Source organism: Coturnix japonica, chromosome 1, assembly GCF_001577835.2.
Source record: "Coturnix japonica isolate 7356 chromosome 1, Coturnix japonica 2.1, whole genome shotgun sequence".
Classification (NCBI taxonomy): Eukaryota; Metazoa; Chordata; class Aves; order Galliformes; family Phasianidae; genus Coturnix; species Coturnix japonica.
In genome coordinates, this window is record NC_029516.1 from 48,972,979 (window position 1) to 48,996,480 (window position 23,502).

Consider the following 23,502-nt stretch of genomic DNA (forward strand, 5'->3'; position numbering starts at 1 on the left):
TGCTGAGGTCCCGAGGCAGCATGGCAGTATGCATCAGCATCAGCTTCTAATCCTAGTCAAAAGCCAAACCCAGTAGGCACCGCCTGGCTCACAGAAAGGATTAGCCAACAGATTGTAAACAATAGTTGCAGGAGTCACTGTGCCTATTGTGCAAGCATTTTGTGCTGAGTATACAGAAATTCCTGAGAAAATGAGAATGTTTTGGTGAGATTTTCAAACAGAAGTAATGGGGTATTCTCAGTCTTTACCCACAGGGATAATCCATCAATATCACTGCATACCATCCCTAACTCTGCACCAACCAGATTAGCAAGGACTGCAACTCACATGTGTACTATGAAGCAATATAGACAAGCTACTTACAAGATGATCCTCTGAAGCATTCAGACTATCTACCTTTTCCCATGAATAGGCCCTACTTTCTTTCATCACAAAAGTGTTTCTATCATAAGGCAGAATATGTAGGAGAGTCAGTGGGTCCATGGGAAAAAATCAGCAGAAATTAGAAAAATTAACATTAACATTAGGAGAACAAAACAATTGGAAGCCATTGAGATGTTTTTCTATTAAAACACACACTCCTAGCCTAAGACTCTAATTCCAGGAATAGCTGAGGGCTGGCATCTAGGATAAAGTCAGAATTGCTTGAGTTACTGTAACTCAAGAGGAGCTCGTTTGAGGACAGCCAGCTTGGCTCCAGCAGCAGCAGCCACATCACAGACCACACTCAGTCTAAATACTGCAGCTTCACTGAGCTCGGGCTTCACCATTCACCTCCCTGTAGAGTTGTTTAAACCATTCCCAGTTCAAGCTAGAGATGGACAGAGAGAAGCCCACTGTGGTTAGTCTTCAGGTCAGACTTCAAGTTAGTGAAGAGAATAAAAAGTGTGGATTTTTCATTATCAATTTCCGTTGGCATTCATCCTTTTATAACCTGTGATGTCTTTATGTGATATGCTTCTAATTTCACCACCGTTTCCTTAAGAAAAATGAGATACACTCTAATAAGTCAGACCTAAAGCTTGCCAGTCTGGATGCGTTGGTAGAGGAGACAAAACAATCCCTCACAAAGACGGGTTATTGCTAACCTTGTCAGCAGGCATAAAGAAAACCAAGGGGAGTTACGTGTGCTAATTGTGTTATCTTTCTGAGCTTTGTGATCTCAAAAACCCTTAGGGATTTTTTGAGATGCTCCCTCCCTGTCAGGTGCAAATAGGAAGCGTGCTCACAGTGTGTTCCTCAGATACACAGCAATAATGATGAAATCACAATTATGATAAATGACGAACAGTAATGAAATAATGGTAGAAGGAGCATGAGCTCCCACTTGTCCACCTGCTTCCTGTGCACTACAATGGGCACCCGTCTACCCTGGCAGGACTAAATCCTCATTTTTTTGGACCAGAAAAGCACATGCGCACAGTGGAAGTCAAAGGACATTTGCTGCTGAATTCCTAAGTGAAAGATTTCAGTGTGAGGGGCTGGGCCACGTCAAAGAGCCCTTTAAGCTTTGTGCTCTGGTGGAGCTGGTGGCAGCAAAGAGCACTTTGTTGGTCACGTATACAGCTGGGGCTATTGCCTTGCACAAGACTCCTCAGGAGTCTCTGATGTAGGGAAAACTCATAAACAACGAGGCTATTAAACTACATGAGCACTGTCTCATCTGGTTTAATGCCAGCACATTAGAGGGAAAGGAGGACATCTGTGTCTTCTCTGTGAAAATTCCCCCATCACCCCTTGGAGCAAACCAATTTAACAAATGGGATGAGATATGGAATTGCAAATGCTGTTCACAGCTACAATGTGTTGAAGCGAATATCCCTTTTGGAGGAAGAATTCAACTTACTCTTCTCTTTGAGGTCTAGTTTCCAGTTTGCCTGTTCACAAGTCAGGCTTCATGTAGATTTCTAGTCTTGGTGTTTTTCTAATCATAGGGGTTGAATATGAGAGAGGTGTATGTCAAGTCAGGGCCTATTATTTGTAATTAACTTGGCTTTTGCAGAACAGACAAAACAATTGGAGAAACTAGAAACTGGAGATCAAGTAGTTGTTGTTGGATCCAGTTGCTGGCTTTACTTAACCCAATGCAAAGCCCACTCTCTGAGTCCAGTGCAGACTCTCTCATCTACATACAGAAGAGGAGAGGATGCTGCTTAGGTGTAGTGCTGCATCTGACACAGTGCGTGCTCTGATTGTGATCTTGAACACTGGAGCATCCTTATAATGCTCTGATTTTTTAGGCAGCAGATCAGGAGTCTGTAAGTGGTTGAGCAGCTAGTTATTCCCTTAACCCTCTTCCTTTCTCTGCATCTGATTTCTAGGTGGACAATAATCTAGATTATTTTTAGGGTTACTAGAGTATTCTTGTAAAAAAAAAAACAAACAATCAAACCAATCCATACCTGTTCAGTAAAGCAGAGGAAATCTTTAGAAACAAAGCAGGGCCTCTCCAGGGGGACAAGGCTAATGCTCAGCTCTGATCACAAGGCTGCAGAAAGGAAACAAAAAAGTGAAATAGAATTCCAAAAGACAGTTCTCGAGCAATACACAAGAACAAGACAAACCCAAAGGCTTTGCCAACTCACCACATGAGGAAATTCCTTCCTGTCCTAAGCATAGCCAGCGATTCTGCAGTGTGTCCAGCAGCAAATATCATTAAGGCTGATCTAGTTTGTTTTTGTCCAGGCTTGACATTGGCACTCAAAAGAAGATGCTGTTTTTTGATCTTACTTTTCAACAATTACACAAGGAATCTCCCACGGCAAAAAAGAAATTCCAAACACTGATGAACCTTTTAGAGCAAAAGCCCGACTTTCCAAGTGTTTGATCTAAACTCAGTTATGTTTTAATTTCCAGGAGTGGTGTTTTGTCGTCCTGTCCTGAAGATCTCTTGAAGACATGTCATGTCAAATCCTACACAGAAATCTAAGGCCCACTAGGGGTTAATGCATTTAAGCTGTGAAAACATGTTTCTGTAAGTAAGCGGCGGCGCAGCTATGTAGAAATCTTGAATCTGCAGAAATTTCACATACAAGGAATGTCTTGTGGTTCTCAATGGAGTCAAGTTGCCCTCGTAGTTCCACCCCCAGGGTGGTGGCGGCTGCTGGCTGGGAGGGCAGGCAGCATGGGGCTGTACCCGAGGCACCTTGTGGGAAGGCGCCTAGCACGGTGGGTTCTGAGGAGCGCAACTGGTGTTGAGGATATTCAGCACTACAAAGGATCTGGCCTTTAAAATGTTCTTTGCTGCTGCAGGCCAGAATAATTAAAACATCAGAGCGTATCGTGTTTATGTATCAATGCCTTGCATGTCCGGACACTTTATGCTAAGTCCTCATAAGGACCATATAAGCTCATCTTAGTCTGATTTGGCAAGTCAGCCCAATGATTCCTGGTTCTGATTAAGTGTTGCCTTGCGGAATCCCTTCTCCAGTTAAGCCTTGGCAGTGAAGCAGCAAACAAGGCCCAGGGGCTTGTTTGTAGACACCAAGCCCAGCCATCCAGCGGTGCACGGCACAGAGACACTTGAGCAGCAAGTAGCTCATGCTGCAGCCTGGCAGGGCTGCTCTGCATAGCGTAGCTCTTCTTGAAGGGAGCTGGTCCAAAACTGCATTCTGAGATAAAGCACTACAGAGGTTGCAGTTATCCAAAAAGTAAGCATAAGACATTCAGAATGAAAGATGCCCTGAGAAAAAATGTAAGCTCAGCTGAGTGTGGAAATAATTCTCACTGCAGTCAAAGCAACTTGCTTTTTCTTTAAGAGGATTCAATATTGCAACCATAAAACTAACATAAAAGTACAAGCATGTGAGTGTGATAAGACTGCTATAGTCTGGTTATCTTACAACAATTTAAGACTTAAGTTGTAAAAATGATAAACACGGAATCTGAATGTGAACCGGTAAGACAAAATAACATTACCCTACAATATCTTTGCAATGTGCACTGAAAAGCTGTATTTCCTCTCCTGAGGCCTGAGATAGTAAATAAACACTTTTCCAGTTAAAGAATAAGATAACTTGGAGCAAAGTGGGAAGAAGCTGCACTCTGGTTAATCACAGAATAGCTTGGATTGGAAGGGATTTTAAACCCACCCATTTCCAACCCCATGCCATGGGCAGGGCTGCCAACCCCAGCTCAGGCTGCCCAGGGCCCCATCCAACCTGGCCTTGAACCTGCAGGGATGGGGCACCCACAGCTTCTCTGGGCAGCTGTGTCAGCACCTTCCCACCCTGAAGGATTAAGGACATCAAAAAAAGGGACAGGTGCAAGAGCAAGTCTGCTTCCTTGTACCTTTTATTCTATTCTTGATCCTAGATTTAAGATCATGAACATTTTGTAAGTGTCAGATCCCTCATCATCTGAACTAACTAAAAAACATGGTGGGTGGAAAGCAGAGAACAAGACAGAGCCTCTGTATCTTACTTTAGGAGTAAAAAGTAGTGAGAACCTTTGAGTGTTTGCAGTAGCCATCATACCTGCCAGAGCTGGCAGCAAGGAGGAAGCAATGAACAAAAAGCTGACCACGCATCTGTAACACCATGGTTCACTTTGGTGATACTGAATTTTCCTGCTGCATGTCCACTTTGCTTCCCACAAGTGCTCCATGTCATATTTAGGTCACTGGCTAATTTCAGATCAGCTTCTTTGTTTCCATTTTGAAAAGCAGTGAAATTGAAGATCTGGAGGTACAGCAGAGCTAAAACACTGCAAAGAGCCTCCAGCATCTTTCTGCATCACTTGTGGCCCTGGAGCTCAGCCACAGGACAATTCCTTCCTCACCTATGGGAATCATTTTTTCCCAGTTCTGAGGGGGAAATGCACACAGCTGAGTGTTTCACCTGAACTTACATGCTGAAACATATGGGCAGTGTTCTGACCCTCTACCCTCTTTCAGACCTGTTTCCAGTACAGCACCATCTGGTGCAGCACCTTCAGCCTCCCCAGGATGCAAAGCCCTCAGGTGTTTCCATACAGGTGTTTCCATCCAGGAGGCACCAGGTAGGACAGTAAACACTTTTAAACTCTTCCTAAATGAACTTATCTCCTCACAGATTCCAGCAAGGAGGTATGCAGCCATAGAGAGCAGATACCTGAGTGCATCTCTGTTCCCCCTGCAGCTGCAGGGAATCTGCCTTCCCTATATAGAATGAGCATCAAACAAGTTGTTCCTTACTGCCTTGGGCTTTAAAATCTTCATTCTTTTAAATTGAGACCACAGCACAGCTTTCCATGTGCTCTGTGTAAGAGCAGCTCCTGATCAAAGATGGATCCCCATCGGGCTCTGCCTGTTCCTGCTGTGGTTGCCCAGCTGGGAAGCACTCACAGAGCATAGGCACTGCAAGCTCCAAGCTCTGGAAAAGCTTTGCAAAGGGAAAGTGAGTCTCCTGTTTATATTGTGAGCCAGTATTTTGTGTGAGCTGTGGTGTTATAAAGTCAGGCACCCACAGTACGATAAAGACATTTCTCCTTGCCCCTTTGTACGTAGCTTGACAGAAGCAAGACAGTGTTTGTGACAGATGCTGATGAAATGAGCGATCTGGTTACAGGGCTGAAATATTTGGGAAGGACACAAGTTAGATCAGAATCTATTGCCTTTGTGGAAAGGAGATTTAATTTCTGAACTATCCACACGTGGCAAAGAACAACCTTGTCTCTGCCCTCTGGTGACAGCCAGCAGGCACCATGCAATTATGATTAAAGCCTTTCATTGTTTTTGTCCCAGATTAGATTAAGCTGGTATTTAAAGATACAATTTCCTCATTGCATTGTCATGCCGGGATAGAGACATGGCTGTCTGTGCACTCACAGTGGGCAGCAAAAGGAAATCTGAACACTTAGAGGTGAGCACAGCTGGCAAAACCCCTGGTTCCCAGGAAGAGAGAAATCATCACAGTGTTGCTGGATTGTTTCCACTGATAATCTATTCTATAGATTCATATTTCTATTAATAAGGGGATCACAGAGTCATCGAGTTAGGCATTCTTTATCGCCTAGAATCACAGAATCATTAAGGTTGAAAGAGACCTCTAAGATCATCCAGTCCAACTGTCCGCCTATGACACCTCCTCACAGTTCCACTGCCCTTGTCTTGACACACTCCAGGGCCTCCATGTCTTTCTTGTAGTGAAGGGCCCAAAACAGAACACAGCACTTGAGGTGCAGCCTCACCAACGCTGAGTACAGAGGGGACTATCACATAGAACAACATGCCAACTCTTACTGTTAACTTCATTATGATTGTACACCAACAGTAGCTCACTCAGTGGATACAGGGCAATATGTACAGACACACAAGTTGAGGTAGCTCAGTGACACTGTAAGAAAGTGGCCCACTGACACAGAGCAATCACCTTGCTGGCCAGCAGCATCCCCACATGACAATGTGACCTCATGCTTAGGCATCACCAAACAGACCCTCATTTGTCTTGTGATGCTTTTAGCCAGTCAACACTGGTCTCCGTCAAAACCTGCTTTCTTGCTGCTGGCTCCAACCCATCACTTGAAAGGTCAACATTAATTTATCTTACAAACCAATTTCACTAATCCCTTTACATTTTATATCAATCACCTCCAAGCAATGGCTTGCACATTTGCCTCTAGCAGCCATCAGGGAAGGCCATGCAGGCTCCTCTCTGGGGGCAGTTCCTTTCCCCCTCCCCTAGCATTGCTGTCCCTCACTGGACACCCCAGCTGAAGCAATGGAGCAGCAGAGCCACCTTGTGCAATCTGCTCTGCAGCCTGGGTGCTTCCCCTTGTTATGGCCACACAGGAAGGCCTGAGGCAGGCGACTTCAGTTTTGACATCACAAATGACCTCACTTCAGATTTACCTTAGCTATGGGCTTGACCCCATTTTAACTCACCACAGTTATAGCAATCATTGGAGTTCTCATTACAAGAGATTTGGCACACTTAATAGTTTTCTTAAAGGGACAAACACACAGGGTGGTGAGGCCCTGGCACAGCTGCCCAGAGAAGCTGTAGATGCCCCATCCCTGGAGGCGCTCGGGGCTAGGTTGGATGGGGCCCTCAGTAGGTGAAAGGATGAAAAGGAGCAATGCACAAGCACTTGCCAGTATCTAACATCCCCAGCCTTAAGAAAAAACACCAAAGGTGATATCCAGTTGTTCTGGAAGATGCCCACGCAGCTTCAAAAATGTGGGTATGAAAGAAGGGAGAAACAAATGGGTTAGGAGGTTGAGACAGCACGACAAGGAGCAGCAGCCTGGAACTGAAAGTGAAAAGGAGGCATTTAATGAGTCCCATTTAAATCCTCCTTCGTATCCCGAGGGGCAGTAAATGGCTCATAAGGATTTCTCCAGCCTATTGGTTGTTAAGAAAGGCCCAGGGGACCCTGCTTTCTGTCTTAGAGCAGTTATACCATGGGACTCTGTACCTTTGGCACAGTAGGAAGACTCCCACCCAGTTTATCTCACTAGGTATGGTCAGCCAGCCCCCAGACTATTTCTTTCTGTGTAGCTCCAGAAAGACTCCTGGAGAATTGAAAATCCCAGCTTTTTACCATGAAGGCACATGGAAGAAAGGCAGAATTCAGTCTCAGTGTGGCATTCATCAAAGCCAAAGAGAGCTTTGCCAGCTGTCACAATGGTACCACATAGCAAGACCAGCACACAACACCCACCAAATGAGACCACAGGGATATAGGAACCAAGAGCTTGCTGCATATGGGACCAAAAGCAGCAAAGAATATTGTATTAAACTGCTATTATTTATTTGTTTATTTATTTTGCAGCGTTGGGGTAGAGGAGTTTCCCCTGCAAGAGATGATTTGATACATGGCAGTGCTATAGTGCTCCCAGCAGGGCCCAGTTTAATATAGAGCCCACAGGTGCAACGGCACAAGCAGATGCCAATGATACCAATGGGTTCCCCAGTCTGCACTGCAGTCTAGGTAGATGCAATGGGCCACATTCTCAGGAGCAGGACATGCCTACTTGTTCTGAATAAATGAACATTTCAATGACCCCCTTTAACAACACATCTGGAACTCTGGTTTAGGAAGCGGGTTTGTGACATTTTTAAACAGAAGAAATACTTGAGCTGCTCAAGAGATGCTGAGAGTATTGTAACATACGCAGGAAATCTTTCAAGTCCTCATAGAGGAGACGGGTAAATGCGGCTATATGGATATGTTCTTTTTAATGCACTTAGGAAAACGTGGCTTCATAACAGGCATAGCTGAGAATCTGCAGCTCTCGCAGAATGGAGTGGAAATGTGACTACAATCAGCAATCTCAGAAGAGCCTCACTGACATGCTTAAGAAATGAAGTCAACACAGCCTCTTTAGAGTAATCCCCTTCAGCAATAGCCAGCCACAACCTTGTACTTCTGGTGGCACAAACATGTGCAAGATGCTGGACAAGCAATGGCTGCTCTGAGCCACAAATGTGTTCTGCTTGGTGGACCCCTATCTCCTCTTTGAGTCAATGAGCCTCTCTGTAAAATGGGCTCTGGGACTCCTGGGTCTCTCCCAGGTTTTGAGACATTCAGCCACTGGGATGAACAGGGACCCTATCGAGGTGTTATTCCCAGCTCTCCTCTCCTGCTCATCTTCTCACAGCCCATTTTTTGTTCTCTTGACTTAATTGGGTGCACTCCAGATGGCACACACCTGCACAGATCCCCGCTAATTACACTGCACAAATGCCTCATGCAGAGAAAATAAAGGACAGAAGAAATTAGCTAATCACCCTCCCTAGCTGTATTGCTGAGGTGTTTTACAAACACACAGCGCACTCTATAAACCAACACCATACATTTACATCTGCCATCTTCCCTTCCCTTGCCCTCTCTTGGCAGGTGCTCCACCAGGAACCTCTGGTCCTGGTACACACACCCTGAAGCACTTGGGGTGCTCCAGCAAAACCATCCTCCTCTTCCTCCTCAGCTTCATCTAGAGTAGCTTCCTCTGTGGGAAGACAGCCTCCCTGTTATCCAGGATGTGTTTAAAAGCCAGCCCTTGGATGAACTCCACACTTCACAGGCTGTCTGATGGATGTCTTATGGGGAGGGAACTGGGGTTGTTGAGTCTGGAGAAGAGGAGGTTCAGTGGAGGCCTTACCACTCTCTACGATGACCTGAAAGTTGGTGGGGGTTGGCCTCTTCTCCTAGGTCACGGGGATAGGATGAGAAGAAATGGCCTCAAGTTGCACCATGGGAGGGTCAGGTTGGGTGTTCGGAAGAATTTTGTCCCAGTATGAGCAGTGCTGCAGTGGCACAGGCTGCACAGGTAGATGGTGGAGTCACTGTCCCTGGGGATGTTCAGGAACCACGTGGATGTGTCACTGAGGGTTTAGAGGGCAATAATGTTGGTAGGCAGACAGCTGGACCCCCAAAACCATGGCACAAGTGAGGAATAGCAACGAAACCCATGAGAGCTGGCAGTAGCTCAGGCAGGGCGCGTGCGGCACAGGGCACATGTCACAAACCTGCTTGTGCCGAAAAACCAGGACAGTGGTGCTGGCATAAGCTCAAGCATTTCTCCTTTCCAAGGGCACCTACTGTCCTAGCAGTGTCCAGTCCAGAGATGAAACAGGAGCAAAAATGAGGGAAAAAAGAAAGAAGAAAAAACAGTCCTGGTGGGTTTAGAGACAAAGCATGATTATGCACACACATACTTTAATTAGTTCATGCTCTGAAAGTGGGGAAAGACCTCACGCTCAGGAAGAAAACTCGCTTTAGAAAAACTGAAGTGTTATTTATTGTCAGCTTTTTTTTCCTCCTGTATTTCAAGGATGCCATTGCTGTAGGACAGCCTCTGACTTTGCTGTCCCTTGCTGTCCTTGCCTTCCACAGCTGGGAGAGAAATCTAAGATAGTTTAGATGTGATAGCCAAAAAAAAAAAGGCTTTGAAAGTAAGCACTGAAGGAACACTCTGTGTTTGAACTCCACAAAGAATATTAAAACCAAGGGAGAGTAGAGCTGAAACAGTAATACTCCATTTTTTATATGTACGCATATATATATATTTCAACCATTAGATTTAATGTCTGACTGCTTTCAATGGGACTTTTGTTTGTGTAAAGGGCGAAAAACAGAGCCCTGTTTTACCATGGCTCTGTGCTATGTCTGCTGTCTCCAGTCCCCAAATTCTGCTCTGGACATGGACAGGATGCAGACCCACCAGAAAGGGGGGTGACAAGAAATGACAGAAGGGCTGCAGCTCCTTTCTACTCACACAGTGCCCCACAAATGGCCCCATTTCAGCAGGAAACAGCAGGCATGCTCTGCAGGTGTTGGCATATCTACAGTCTACTCCTCCTATCTGCCCACAGCCTTAAATCATGGCCCATGGCTGTATATTTGGGCATGAGAGGGCATGTGGGGCATGCTACAGCCCTCGTGACACAGCCCCCTTCGGCATCAAGTAAAATAATTGACAGGTATCAAGGCTGGGTCATGATTCAAAGGAACAGATAAAGCTTCCTACTAACTCAAAAGCAGAAGAGGCCAGTTCTTGCCCCTTTTACTACTGTGGTTTCTAGGGGTAGCAAGGAGCATCAGCAATCAGCAATCAGCATAGAACAACTCTGTCCTGGAAACAACCTTCAAGACGATCAGGTCCAACCATCAAGCTGACTACAGATCCCCATCACTAAACCATGGCCAGGATGATTGGAATGAGTCTGTTTAAATCCACTTACCAGCTAGAGAGGAGAGAAAATTGCCAGTGCTTCAGCCAGGGTCCGATGGCTTCCTCGATGCCACATGCTGGCCTCCAGGAATGGAGCAGTGGTTGTGCAATCACAAGATGTGCTTTCTTCTCTTCCCATTTCTGCTCCAGAACTTCTCCAGCCTTGGACAAACCTCCCAAGGGCCTCTGTGCCTCAGCTTCCCTGCCTGGGAATGGGGATGAGCACAGCTGCCCACCTGCATGAGCCACATATCTGCAAGCCAGTTCTGCTGGGTTTTTCTGTACCTTTGTGGCTGGGCTTCTTTGAGTCACCAGCCCTGGATGTGTTTAAAAACCATTTGCATGAGGTGCTCAGGGACATGATTTAGCGGAGGGCTGTTAGTTAGAGTAGTATGGTTAGGTTGTGGTTGGACTTGACGATCTTACTGTCTTTTCCAATCTGAGTGATTCTATGATTCAAATATGTTGTGTTGGAAGGGACCATAAAGATTAAGCTCCAACCCCCCGCCATAGGCAGGGCTGCTCCCTACCAGATTAGGCTGCCCAGGACCTCATCCAACTTGTCCTTGAACATCTCCAGGAATTGGGCACTCACAGCTTCTCTCTGACCAGCTGTGCCAGTGCCTCACCACCCTCCAAGTAAAAAAAAAAAATCTAACATTTAACTTAAATCTCACCTCCTTTAGTTTAAAGCCATTCCCCTTTGTCCTATCACTATTAGATCACATATAAAAGTCAGTCCTCCTCCTGCTTTTAAGCTCCCTTTTCAAGTACTGGGAGGCCACGATTAAGTCTTCCTGAAGCCTTCTCTTCTCCAGGCTAAACAAACCCAACTCCACCAACCCTTCCTCACAGGAGAGGTGCTCCGACCCTCTGATCATCCTTATGGCCCTCCTCTGGACCCACCTCATCCTTCCTGCACTGGAGGCCCCAGGCCTGGACGCAGTACTTCAGATGGAGCCTCACAAGGGCAGAGCAGATGGGAACAATCACCTCCCTTGTCCTGCTGGCCACCCCTCTTTTGATGCAGCCCAGGATACTGTTGGCCTTCTGGGCTGCAAGTACACACTGCTGGCTTGTGTCCAGCTTTTCATACACCAGGACCCCCAAGTCCTTCACAGCAGTGCTGCTCACAATGGGTTCTTCTCCCAGCCTGTGCTCGTATCTGGGACTGCCCTGACCCAGGCACAATGTTTTGCAGTTGCCCCTGTTGAACTGCATTAGGATCTCATGGACCCACTCCACAAGCCTGTCCAGGTCCCTCTAAATGGCATCACTTCCACCTATTGTGTCAGCTGCACCACTCAGCTTGGTGTCATCATAGGATATTCACTGCTTCAGACTGGGTGTTACTGTGAATTGAGGTGAAGCCTGAAGGAAGTGAGCAAGTTAAGTCTTTTCCTTAAGTAATGAAAATGTTTTTTCTGTGTATTTATTTTGCACTAGGAATGTAAACCTCAGTGCAAACAGCCCCCTCAGCATGCTCTCTCCTGCTGTTACAGCACTGCACTAAAAGATGCAAAAGGGAGCCTTAAACGAGCTAGAAGTAAATAGAACTTTCACTTTTCTCAACATAGGTGAGATCTCAAATAAATAAATAATGCCACGACTGAGAAGCAGAGCATGATCCAAACACAAAACTACCTCAGCATCACCACATTAGGCCTCACAAGGACACTTCGACAGCACCCAGACTGGAAGCCTCTAAGAAGGTGTAAAACACAGCAGCACCCTCACAATTCCAGGAGCTGCTGCTGCAAGAAGAAAAGCACCAGAACATGCACACACGCACACACACACACACAAAGACAGAGCTTGTGAGGTCATCATTTGCAGTGCTGTCTCTATTGGCCCTGTTGCAATTAATGGCAAGGTTGTCCAGTTTCATCGCTTGAGCTCGACATGGATTCCAATCTTATTAAAGGAAAACAGTCTTCTAAACATAAAATAAAAATGCTCAACCAACACACCGTTTTTCCATTTAGCTCAAAATGAACACATAGATCATGTAAAAACTGAAAGGGCAAAGCAGAGAAACTGGCCTGCCTTCCATTCCTCGGAGAAGCTGGAAACTCATTTCATACTATATTCTAAAATATCATTTCCAGAAGCATTTGATACCTTACTTGGAGGACCCTGGGATGGATGGGTCCCTTTTTCCTTGCAAAAAACCTCCATTTCCTCTCCTAGGCCACTAGTGTAAATACCAAAATAGATCACTCTGAATTGGCCTGTTATCTATGATTTATTTAATGGCTAACCGCAGTGTCTGAGGCTACTGATAGACAATTTAAATATGTCACAGAAACACGGCACTTTGTTTTCAACTCATTCCCCGCGCACATTCAATAAATTGAGCATGGGAAAATAATAAGGCAAGCAAGGCCTTGGTTATCAGTTCTGACAGGGTTCACAGTCCATCTAAATGAGTCTTTAACTCATTTCATCTCACATTTGAACATAATGCTCCTGACAGCCATGGCTCAAACTGAGCTTTTCTAAAACCTGGAGGTTTTCAAGAACCATGTGGATGCAGCACTGAGGGGCATGGTTAGTGGGCATGGTGGGGACGGGCTGCTGGTTGGACTGGATGATCTTAGTGGTCTCTTCCAACATTCATGACTCTATGATTATATGCTCCTTGAGGGCCTTCCGGATCATTTTTATGGCACTCTGCTCTGCATGCTTTCTCTGCCCATATTGAAGCTCATATTACTCTCATTTACACTTTCCTATTAGATCCATTCCATATCTCAATTAAAAACTATTGCAGCATGCAGTATTTAATGCACTTTAACATTTAAGGATACTGTATCTTGCTGCAGGAAGTCAGAACTTCAATGAAATTTGGTCTGCTTTGATTAATAATTGATGACATTTTTGCATAGGAAAGTAAAAAAAAAAAAAAAAAAAAGTGACATACTTTCCATTGATCTGAGAGCCTCAAGTAAATGAAACACGCTGCCTACATCTGTTAACTATTGATAGGACTGCACGGCAGAGCAGAGGCTATTTCACAATCATCTGTACATATTTAAGGCTGAAAATAGAGAAAGGCTTAACCTGCACGGTGTTCAGTTTTTTTGAAAATGTAATTTGATGTTGAACAGTCAGAGAACCTGTCTGTACAGACGACTCAAGGTTACACCTACCTTCCCTGAACACTGCAGTGTTAACAAAGTAGAAGTAGTGAAGGTTGAGCAGGCACTTCAATAACTTAAAGAGCTTTGAAGGGTTTAGGGTAGGTCTTGAGCTGGGGAAGAAACCATTTTGAAAGTACAGATCATTAGTCTGACTTCTATCATATACAGAGTTTTAAAACATGTATAGAAGGAAATAATAATTAAGATGCAGAAACAAATGGAGGTGAAATGCAACATGATCTTAGCATCTAACTAAACTTGTCTTGATTAGGGAAAATCAGTATACCTTATCTACACAGGCTTCCATAACATGTGGCCAGGACCCACATTCAGTGAAGATGGAGAAGCCACATGGTTTTGTTTTGTTTTCCTTCTGTTTCTTTCATGAATGCCACTGTACCAGTCCATCCAAAAGATGGGTCTTTTCCTGACTTGAGCCACTTGCACTAAGCTTGCAGGGAGAATCTGAACGCTAACAAAGAAAGAGTCCCTTCCCAGCAGTGGTTTCCCTTGATTGATAACAGATATGGGAACCTTAGCAGGACCTGGTGCCAAGTTCCATAGGGGCACACTGTTCCCCTCAGCCCAGGGGAGCTGCAGAAATGCTTGCCTGGGGAAGGAGCAGTGCTTTGCTGCACTTGATCTGTGTGGGATCACTTCACAGCCATCGAGAGAGGATTATAACTAAATAGCAAGGATGCACTAAGAGAGCGTTTCCAAGTAAAGAGTATTTAACTAGAAGAGCTGAGAAGTAGAAGAACTTCATAAAAGAAGACTGATGAGTCGTTAGCTGTCACTTTATGCCTTCCTATGTATCAATATTTCTACTGGAAGTAGGTAAAATTAGAAGTAAAAAAAAGGGAAAAATAAATAAAATAAAATAAAATAAAATAAAATAAAATAAAATAAAATAAAATAAAATAAAATAAAATAAAATAATGGTGGAAATATTTCCATGAGATCATTTTCTCTTCCAGCACATTTAGCTGATGGCAAGTACCTTTGTTCTCCAGTGTTTCTGGTCCTCTTGCATTTTCCAGAGTCCCAGCTCCCCTTAGAGGCTGAACGATGACTTAGTGCACATGTACATTAATAAACACATCCTCCTAAATAAGTGCCATGGCACACATCTCCCTAGAGGCAACACAAAAAATGAGTGATGGGCATTGGGTGCCGCTGGTGTGAGGGAGTATCAGTGCCCTCAAGGTGATGAGCAGCAACAGCTGAAAATAGCCAGAATCACCCATCTCTTTGGGGCATTTGTTTCTTGTATTTCTACCTCACACTTACTTATACCTATTTGTGAATGGTAGAACACTGTGAGAGCTGCTGGGCTGTGCACTGGTTTTCTGGAATGTGTTGAGCCCATTCCTGGTGATTTCCCATATGATTACAGTGAAGGAAATCAAACCAGACTGTGTCCATACTGGGACAGGTATAATCTGGGCATTCTTCACAGCCCTTGCCTCCCTGCAAAATGTAGGCATAACTAATGAGTTAATCTAGAACCACTGAAATCCATCAACAGTGTGCACTGACTTCAGTACAGACATGATCAGATTCTGTATCATCCTACTAGCTTTTGCTTAAGTGAGTTTAACAGAGTGAAATAAGTCATTTTGCAGGTTTGTAAGGCGCATTCATTGAGGTAGTGCTTTACTTGAAGCATACCTTGATGTTCCTAGCAAAACCTTGCAGAGAAAAATCACAAGCTGGATGTACCCAAATGGATTGGTAGAAGGAGAAGCATTCATAAAATTCATAAAAAGTGGGTGAATAAGATTGTTCTTTCCTTTTTTCAGATAAAAGGATATATATCATTAAGGCATTTACAAGAAGCTCACACTCAGAAAGGTACTGCCCACCTCACACATGAACCCTTGTGTGTCGATGGGTGTCTGGGCTGGATGGAACAAGCAAAACATGCAGTAGCCACGGGCAGGAGAGCCAGAAGATCTTTGTGTTTCACAGCAGCTACAAACTTGTCTCAAGGAGCAAGTGGCGCCACTGATACCATTCCTTGAGTTATTTCCAGGAAAAACTTATTTTTTAAGATACTGATTAAAAGCAGACTTTTATTCCTAAAACTCAGCCTAGACATAAGACATCTTTCAAAAAATGAAAGAAACAAAACAATTGCCATAGATAGAAAACTCTGACAAAGCTGTTGCAGAACAGAGAGAGCGTATGAGTGATTAAACAATCACTATTGGCTTCAGTTCCCGATAAGCGTGGGAAGCAGCAGTAAAACATCTTTCTGTGCTGCACAGCATGGAAACATCTTCAGCAGAACCACCCAAAGATTTGTACAGTGGGTACTCACACACTAATGTAAAATAAATACTGAGAGGCAGAAAGGGAATGCATCTCTGCAGCAGTTCCTCCAAGACAAGACACCAGGACCCTTGCTGGTCATAGGAAGCAGAAATGAGTCAAAAGTGCACCCTCTGAAGAGCTGCTGTGTTCATGAAGAGTTGTGGATTCTCTGAAGTACACACCAGTATTAATAAGTGGAGTAACCCTGGGTATTTACTTCCAGGTCCATGGGTCCCCTGAAGCTCTCTGACCATATCCCTATCCTCCAGCTGATGTTCCCAGCCTTCCCCAAAGGGTGACAGAGTTCCTTAGGTTGGTCCGTAGTGGTCAGAAATAAGTCGATTCAGATTTCTGCACTGAAATCCACCCAGCGCAGTCAGCATTACCTCTAGGGATCACCCACACACAGGGCTATCCTTACCCAGCACCCTGAAAAGCCATCTGAGATGACCAGGGGGTACAGGGCAGCCTGGAGCATGGTTCCTTTCCCAGCTGCTCTGTCTTAGGCTTGGAATACAATATTCAGTCTGTGTGGCCCTGTTTCATATTTCTCAGGAAGATTTCCTCTGTCATATCACCACACCACAGAGCCTCCTGCTGCAGCAAAAGGAAAAGAAAAAACAGTAGATGAGATAGGTGTGAACTGCAAAGGACTGAATGGAAAGGAGCAGGATAACACTGTTTCTTTCCCTCTTCTTAGATAAAGGGAAATGCACCGTTAAGGCATTTATAAGCAGCTCATAGAGATGAAGGGAATCACTGTGCGATCACTGTGAGCGGTTGGGGGAGGACAGTGTGCCTGCTCCCTGCCCTGCAGAGCAGCCCTCCCCGCAGTTTTACAGACTCTGATCTCCAGCAGGAAGAGTGGGGACTTCAGCTTTGAAGGCTCTGACTCACAGCTCTCAGCCTCTGTCTGACCTCTGTCTCTTCCATGCTGCGGTCTGCAGCATCTCAGCATAACATCCATCCCACCAGGATCCTCTGACAATGGGCAAGCAGGAAACACCTTCCTCTTTACTGGGCTACACGTGATCATAGAATCATTTCATTTGGAAGGGACTTTTAAAGGCCACCTAGGCCAACTTTCTGCAATGAACAGGGGCGCCCACAGCTACATCTGGGTGCTCAGAGCTCCTCTAGCCTGACCCTGGATGTCTCCAGTGATGGGGTATCCACCACTTCTCTGAGAAACCTGTGCCAGTGCATCACCACCCTTATCATAAAAATGTTTTCCTTATATCCGGTCTAAATTTCCCCTTTTAGTTTGAAAACATTCTCCCTTGTCTTATCACAAGGGACCCTTCTAAAGAGTCCGTCCCCATCTTTCTTGCAACCACCTTTAGGTTCACTCTCAGGCCTCCCTGGAGCCTTCTCCAGAATGAGCAGATCCTCTCATTGAGTATCCAGCATTTCCCTCCACAGCAAAGAGCAATGGGCGTTGCATTAGTGGATGCTGTGTGGTGACCCACAAAACCTTCTCTGTGGGGTAGGGCTGCTGGAGAGATCTGAGTGATGAGACAGGGCTGGTTCCACCCAGGGGCTCCACATCACCCTGGGGGGACAGCAGGGCCTGCAGCAAGGAGGCACCAAACAATGACGGCCACTCCCTTTAGAGGCTGGGGAAATAAAGGCCTTGGAGTGAGGAGTTAATTACAGGTATTGTGTGCCATTTCCTACAATTAGGGGAGCCCATCTGTAGAGATTTTAATGAATGGAGATCTTATGAGGAGCCTCAGTTTGGCTGGAGGGTCTTAGTGGGTGTACTTTGTCTCCTCCAGTATTTTCTGTAGCTGCGCAATCATTACCATTTGCCATTAGAGATGGTGTTAGATGGCAGGAAATGAGGAATGAACAATATAATACCTTTCATACAGAGCAGCTGTATGCATCTGCCTCTTCTCCTGACTTCCACCATCCCTCCCAAATTAATACTACAACTCCTGGCTACAAAAATCTCTTTCCTTTTTGTAAGGGTGATTGTGCATGAAGCCATGTTAGCAGAATGGAATGAAGAGGTTTCACCCTGTGTACTGCCTCAAATATAAACAGACATGGGGTGGATATTGAAAGGAATAATCTAAATAAGTCCCTTTTCCATCTAAAGAATTTTAATTTCATTGTTTTTCTACGTGTCACAATTAAGACTTACCAGCATTGCTGTTGACCCCTCTATTTTATTGCAGCTTTCTTTATCTACAGCCCCTTCTCTGGCTATGCTATTTTTTTCTCAGTATAACCTACCGAGTGTCGTCTAAAAGTGCCTCAAAACCAACATTCCCAGATGAAAGAAAAAAGCTTTAATCACATATGTCATGTCTGGTATGTGCTGAAAATGCCCCAAAGCCTTGAGTCTGAGCAATGATGAGGACTGCATCACGCAACCAGGGATCTTCTGGCTTTGGGGGAATTTGGATGGAGCTGGACTCATTGATTCGCTCACAAAGTAGCTGCATGGGTGCTCCTGGACCACCCTACCTGAAAAGCAAGGCGCAAGCCAGCTTGCATAGCTCAATCCAGTGGACTGGGCAAGGCTGACTCCAGAAACTGTTTCTAGGCCCTTCCTTATTAAATGCTACAATGTGTGTTTGCCTGCTGCTCTATGAACCTGATCCCTTTCCTAGGGCTAAGCCTCAGCTGCATGGATGGGGCTTCCATCACAGTTCAGTCCTGGCACCAGGACTGCCCAGCACTGTAAGCTGGAGGCAGCTTCACACATCTCTGTAAGGGATGTGAGATGATCCCAGAGATATAACCAGAGTGGTGCTTTTACTCATATGGGAGTGCTTTGAATCTCCTGCTGCCTGAATATCACTTCAGTTCTTTCCATTTACAGAAACCATTTTTCATTCACTGTCTTTAATGAGACATTCAGCTCCACAACAATATCTGACTCATCAATCTTCTCCCTTCAAGAGCACTTATATTGATCTTCTATTCTCTTCTGTTATATACAGAACTATACACACACACGCATATACATAATGTGTGTACACTGCAGGTTCCTTTATTTTTGTCTTTCTGTTCTTTGCTATGCTTAAGCCAAGTTTATAACACTAAGTATAATTACATGACCGTTGATTACCTTATTGATTATTGTGCCCTGAATGATCTCTCCTCCTCTTTGCAGCTGCTTTAAATTTCCCAGTTGCTCTTAAAGCTCTGCTTTTTAATACATTTCTCTCAGGAAAAGTATTAACCAGCTCCTGTGTCATGTCTTCTCCTGCTTGTTAGTTGCCTGATGAGATCTACCCACTCACACATAGTTTTCTGGTGAAATACGCTCTGCAGAAGCAAAGTGTATTTATCCTGACCTTTGGGGAGCTTATCTGACTCAAAGCTGAATTCTAACCAACTTCAGATTACCATTTAAGAGATTTTGCAATGTCTGCCCTCCTAGCTGGGTCCACCACGTTACCCAGAGCCCCAAGAGGCAGCTCTGCTTTCTCTCTTGTTCGTGCTCAGTCAGCTCCCAGAGCAATCATTCCCAAATTTCCAAAGTCAAAAGCTTTACATACTGTCTATTCTCTGTCTGGCCTGGAAGAAGCCACAGTTGCCTTTGCTACTCAGTCAAGTATTACTGAAAATGTGGTAGATAGACAATATGCTACGCAAAGCAGCGAGCCTTTGGGGGGTTGGAGGCATTGTGTAATGCAGCTTCTCCTGTGGGAGTGGCGCAGAAAAACAAACCAGCTGTCTGGATTGAAATCACCAGCAATTAACAGCGGTTTCAATTACCCAGAGCAGAGCTTAATAAATATTTGCAAATTACACCCTACCTATTTTCACACGAACAGTGAAAGCCCTCGAGAGCCCAGATCAGAGGGACATTGGTGGAGGGAATTCAGAAGGTCAAGAATTCAGCAGATATTTCAACATTTCTCTTCTTAATTAGAAGAAGCAAAACCTTCTCTGTTGTGTGGAGTCGGCTACGAGAGCTGCAGAGAGAAATGAAAGAGGATGATCAGAGAGAAATTCTGCCAGAGCGTTCTCTTCACAATGCACGCCATGGAAGGAATCCCAACAGGAAGAGATCCCACCCATGCCCAGCCTTCAGAATGCAGCAGAGACACCACAATTGCAGTTATAATCAGAGGAAAAAGGACCCATTCATATATACTTGTCTTGTGAGGAGAGGCTGTTCTGGAAATGAGTGTCATTGCATACCAAAAAGTTTTATTTGGGCTCAGTTTCCTTCTCGGAGCTGAAAGAAACTCCGGGTTCGTAATTGCTGCCATGTTAAAGCACATCATGTCATGATAGCTGCAGAGACAGAAACCCACCATGGACCATGTGATAAAAATAGTGAAGATGCACTGGGAATGGAATCCATCACCACCTCACTGAAGCCTCAGGAATCTCTTTCCATTGTAAACGCACTCCATGCGAGAATGCCAGCTCTCGCGGGAGCGATAGTAAGACATAAATCACGCTAACTCAGAACAGCACCCACCAAACAATACAACGGGCCTATAAAGCAAGGCTTGACTCCGCATTCGGAGGAGCGTGTCTGAAGTCAGAGCATCCAGGAGGGGGGCTGGAGATAAGAACCAAGTCTGTTCCAATGGTGGGGAGGAGGCCACCTACCAGGTGAGCTCTGGGACCACCGGCACAGATAGCCCCACACACTCAAGTATTTTGTTGCTAGCTCATTTTGGGGAGATTATGTGCTCTCTGCATGTCTAACGGCTGATGCACTGGTGAAAAGGGTCCTTGTGTGCACATGAGCACAAAGTCACTGATCTGTGGTACCTGTATGGCCACCTCTATTTTAACAAAATCCTGTTTACTCAAGCAAAGTTAAGCACTCCTGAGCATCTCAAGCAGCCAAGTGTTCGCCCTGTGTACCTAAGTCCTTTGTCTATGGTATGCTAAATGCTTAGCAATGAAGCAATAAGGCGTTGTTCCACATGAGTAAAGAGCAGAATGAGGTTCAGTGAAGGAAAGCTTTAGATTCACAAAGAAGGCCCAATTTCCACAGGAATCTAATCAAAGTCAGCTCCTCCATCAGCACACCTGCAAAGTCCCATTGAAAGCAGCTTCAGAGGAGAAATAATTCGGTTAAACACGAGAGTGACTACATTTTGCTGTCATTTATTATGACTAAAACTGGATTTGGATGCTGACGTTGGGTATGCAAATTCGGAAGTCTTGGCACATGAAACATCAAATGCAAATGCTACCTGGTCATAAACATAACATTCCAGTCTTCCCCCCGCCTCCCATCTACAGACATCATTACTTCACAGGGTATTTTATGGTATTGAGCATGAAACTGCAATACATTTTTCAGATGCTACAGTCAAATGTGCACTAAAGTACCTGCAAAGCATCACTGCTTCCCCTTTTCTTGCCCCCTCAGAAAAGGCCTATGCCACAAAGGGCACAGTTACCAAGGTAGTCAAGACAAAAGGGATGCTATCTCATACCAGATGAAAGGCACTTGAGAAGCACATATAAAACAAGTAATTAAAGACCGTGTGATGACCACATGAACTGGAGCTCTAGAAAGCAAACAGACCTCAAGAAGATCTTCCCTCTCTCTAATTGCTGTCTGTAAATTGCTCTTTTATTAAATATTTATGGACTCGCTTACCGGCTACTCCCAGTCAGAACAACCACAGTTAACAGGATTATCTTCCTGTGCCAGATGTAAGTAGCAGAGATAAGAGAAATGGAGATAAGGAAAACTCACCTGCACTTGGTGCATGAGCCACCAACACAAGGTGCTGGCACATGATCCTGCATGTAGGCTGCGCTCAGGCATTTGGCAGCTCTTTTGTAAGCATTCTTTGTTTCAGTTGGAAGGGGCCTTTGAAGGGAATTTGGTCCAAGTCTCCCGCAATGAACAGGGATACCCACAGCTCCCTCAGGGTGCTCAGAGCCCTTCCAGTCTGACCTTGGGTGAATTCAGGGATGGGGCATCCACCACATCTCCGGGCAACCTGTGCCAGTGCCTCACCACCCCATCATTAAAAACTTCTTCCTTATATCTAATCTAAATCCCCCCAGTAAACATTGACACAGTGGATAAGAGGTGAGTGTTTTCTCTGTTTGATGTTGAGCGGCCGCTTCCTCATCCCGCCTCCCCTCCCCCGCCTCGGCAGGCCCCGCGCCGCTCCAGCTCCCACAGCGCCATCTACAGAGCGCCAAGTGTGTAGACGTTATGGGAACATTTCCCCCTCATTTTCCCACTCATTTTGTTTGGAAATAATGTACCAGAGCAACAACACACACAAGGACCTTCGTATCCAGCCATACAGTTTTCCTTTTTTATTAACAACATTATGTCATTACTGAACAAGGCAACTGAGAAATACAAGGACTGGACATATACATCAAAATTTTACAGCCTGACAAAAAAAATTGGCGTATGACTTTATATACAAGTGCGATTAGTAAAGATTACGGCTCTACTGTATTTGATTAAACACAGTCCTAATCACTTACGTTACGAAAATATGAAGTTGATCGTACAGAAGTCAAATCCTGGGATCTAAAAATAATGGCAGTTTAAAAACTCCAAAGCTTTCTATGTCCATCTGTTTTACAGAATGTCGCTACAGCTCTTTCTAATACCATGTACATGAAAGATTATCAAAAATATATCGATGGGTCTATGCTAATGATGAATGCTTGTATTTACATTAAGTTAGCAAATACTTCACCAAATACTTTATATACAAAACTCAATTTATCCTTTGTGAAAGAGTCATTAAAAAGTTAAAAACCATAGAAATGCCAGTTAGAAATAATGCGCTCCAAAAATTGGACTTTACAACAACTGAGAACAATTGAAAATAACTTATGAAAAAGCATGTTATTTTACTACGAGGACTCTCACAACTCTTCAGTCCCAATATGGAGTAGCAGAAACTTTGTCCTGGGTGTTAAGCGATATCTCCTCTTCTAACAATGCTGCAAAGAAACAGAAAGAAACAGTTCTTCTTAAGCAGTTTGTCACGCAGGCTTTGAAGAACACGGACTCTGAGCTGCATTCCACCCAGGCCCATTGGAATACCAAAATATGGTAGGAGAACACAGAAGTGCAGTTTACAGGGCTTCATGTGTGTGCCAAAACATCAGACAGATCAGACTCTGGTTTTCCTCCTCTACCAGCAACAAGCGAAATGCAGTATGAAAGCAGTGCTCTTCACTGAATCAAATCAGTGCGATACAGTTGTTCATAATGCACTGCAATGACTTTGTCAAAGTGCTGACACCACATAACAAGCAAAATTAGATCTTGCTGTCAAAACCAAATGAAGTAGATTGAATTTCTCTTTTTATCTCCAGAGATGCTGACCGTATTTTCTATGCTTGCTGCACGGAATTCCTATCTTTCAATTCCACCAAAGCCTAACCATGTTTAATTTTTATTCCTTATTCTTC

At 44.6% G+C, this 23,502-nt stretch overlaps 1 protein-coding gene across 2 annotated transcripts in view; it reads right to left on the reverse strand.

Moving 5' to 3' along the window:
• Positions 1-22,354: 22,354 nt before the first annotated feature.
• CRY1 (cryptochrome circadian regulator 1) overlaps positions 22,355-23,502 on the reverse strand; it is a 31,547-nt gene continuing 30,399 nt past the window's right edge. For both annotated transcript variants that reach the window (XM_015863858.2, XM_015863869.1), the window contains exon 14: positions 22,355-23,028. The gene's annotated coding sequence lies outside the window, so the exon portion shown is untranslated. The remainder of the gene's footprint in view (positions 23,029-23,502) is intronic.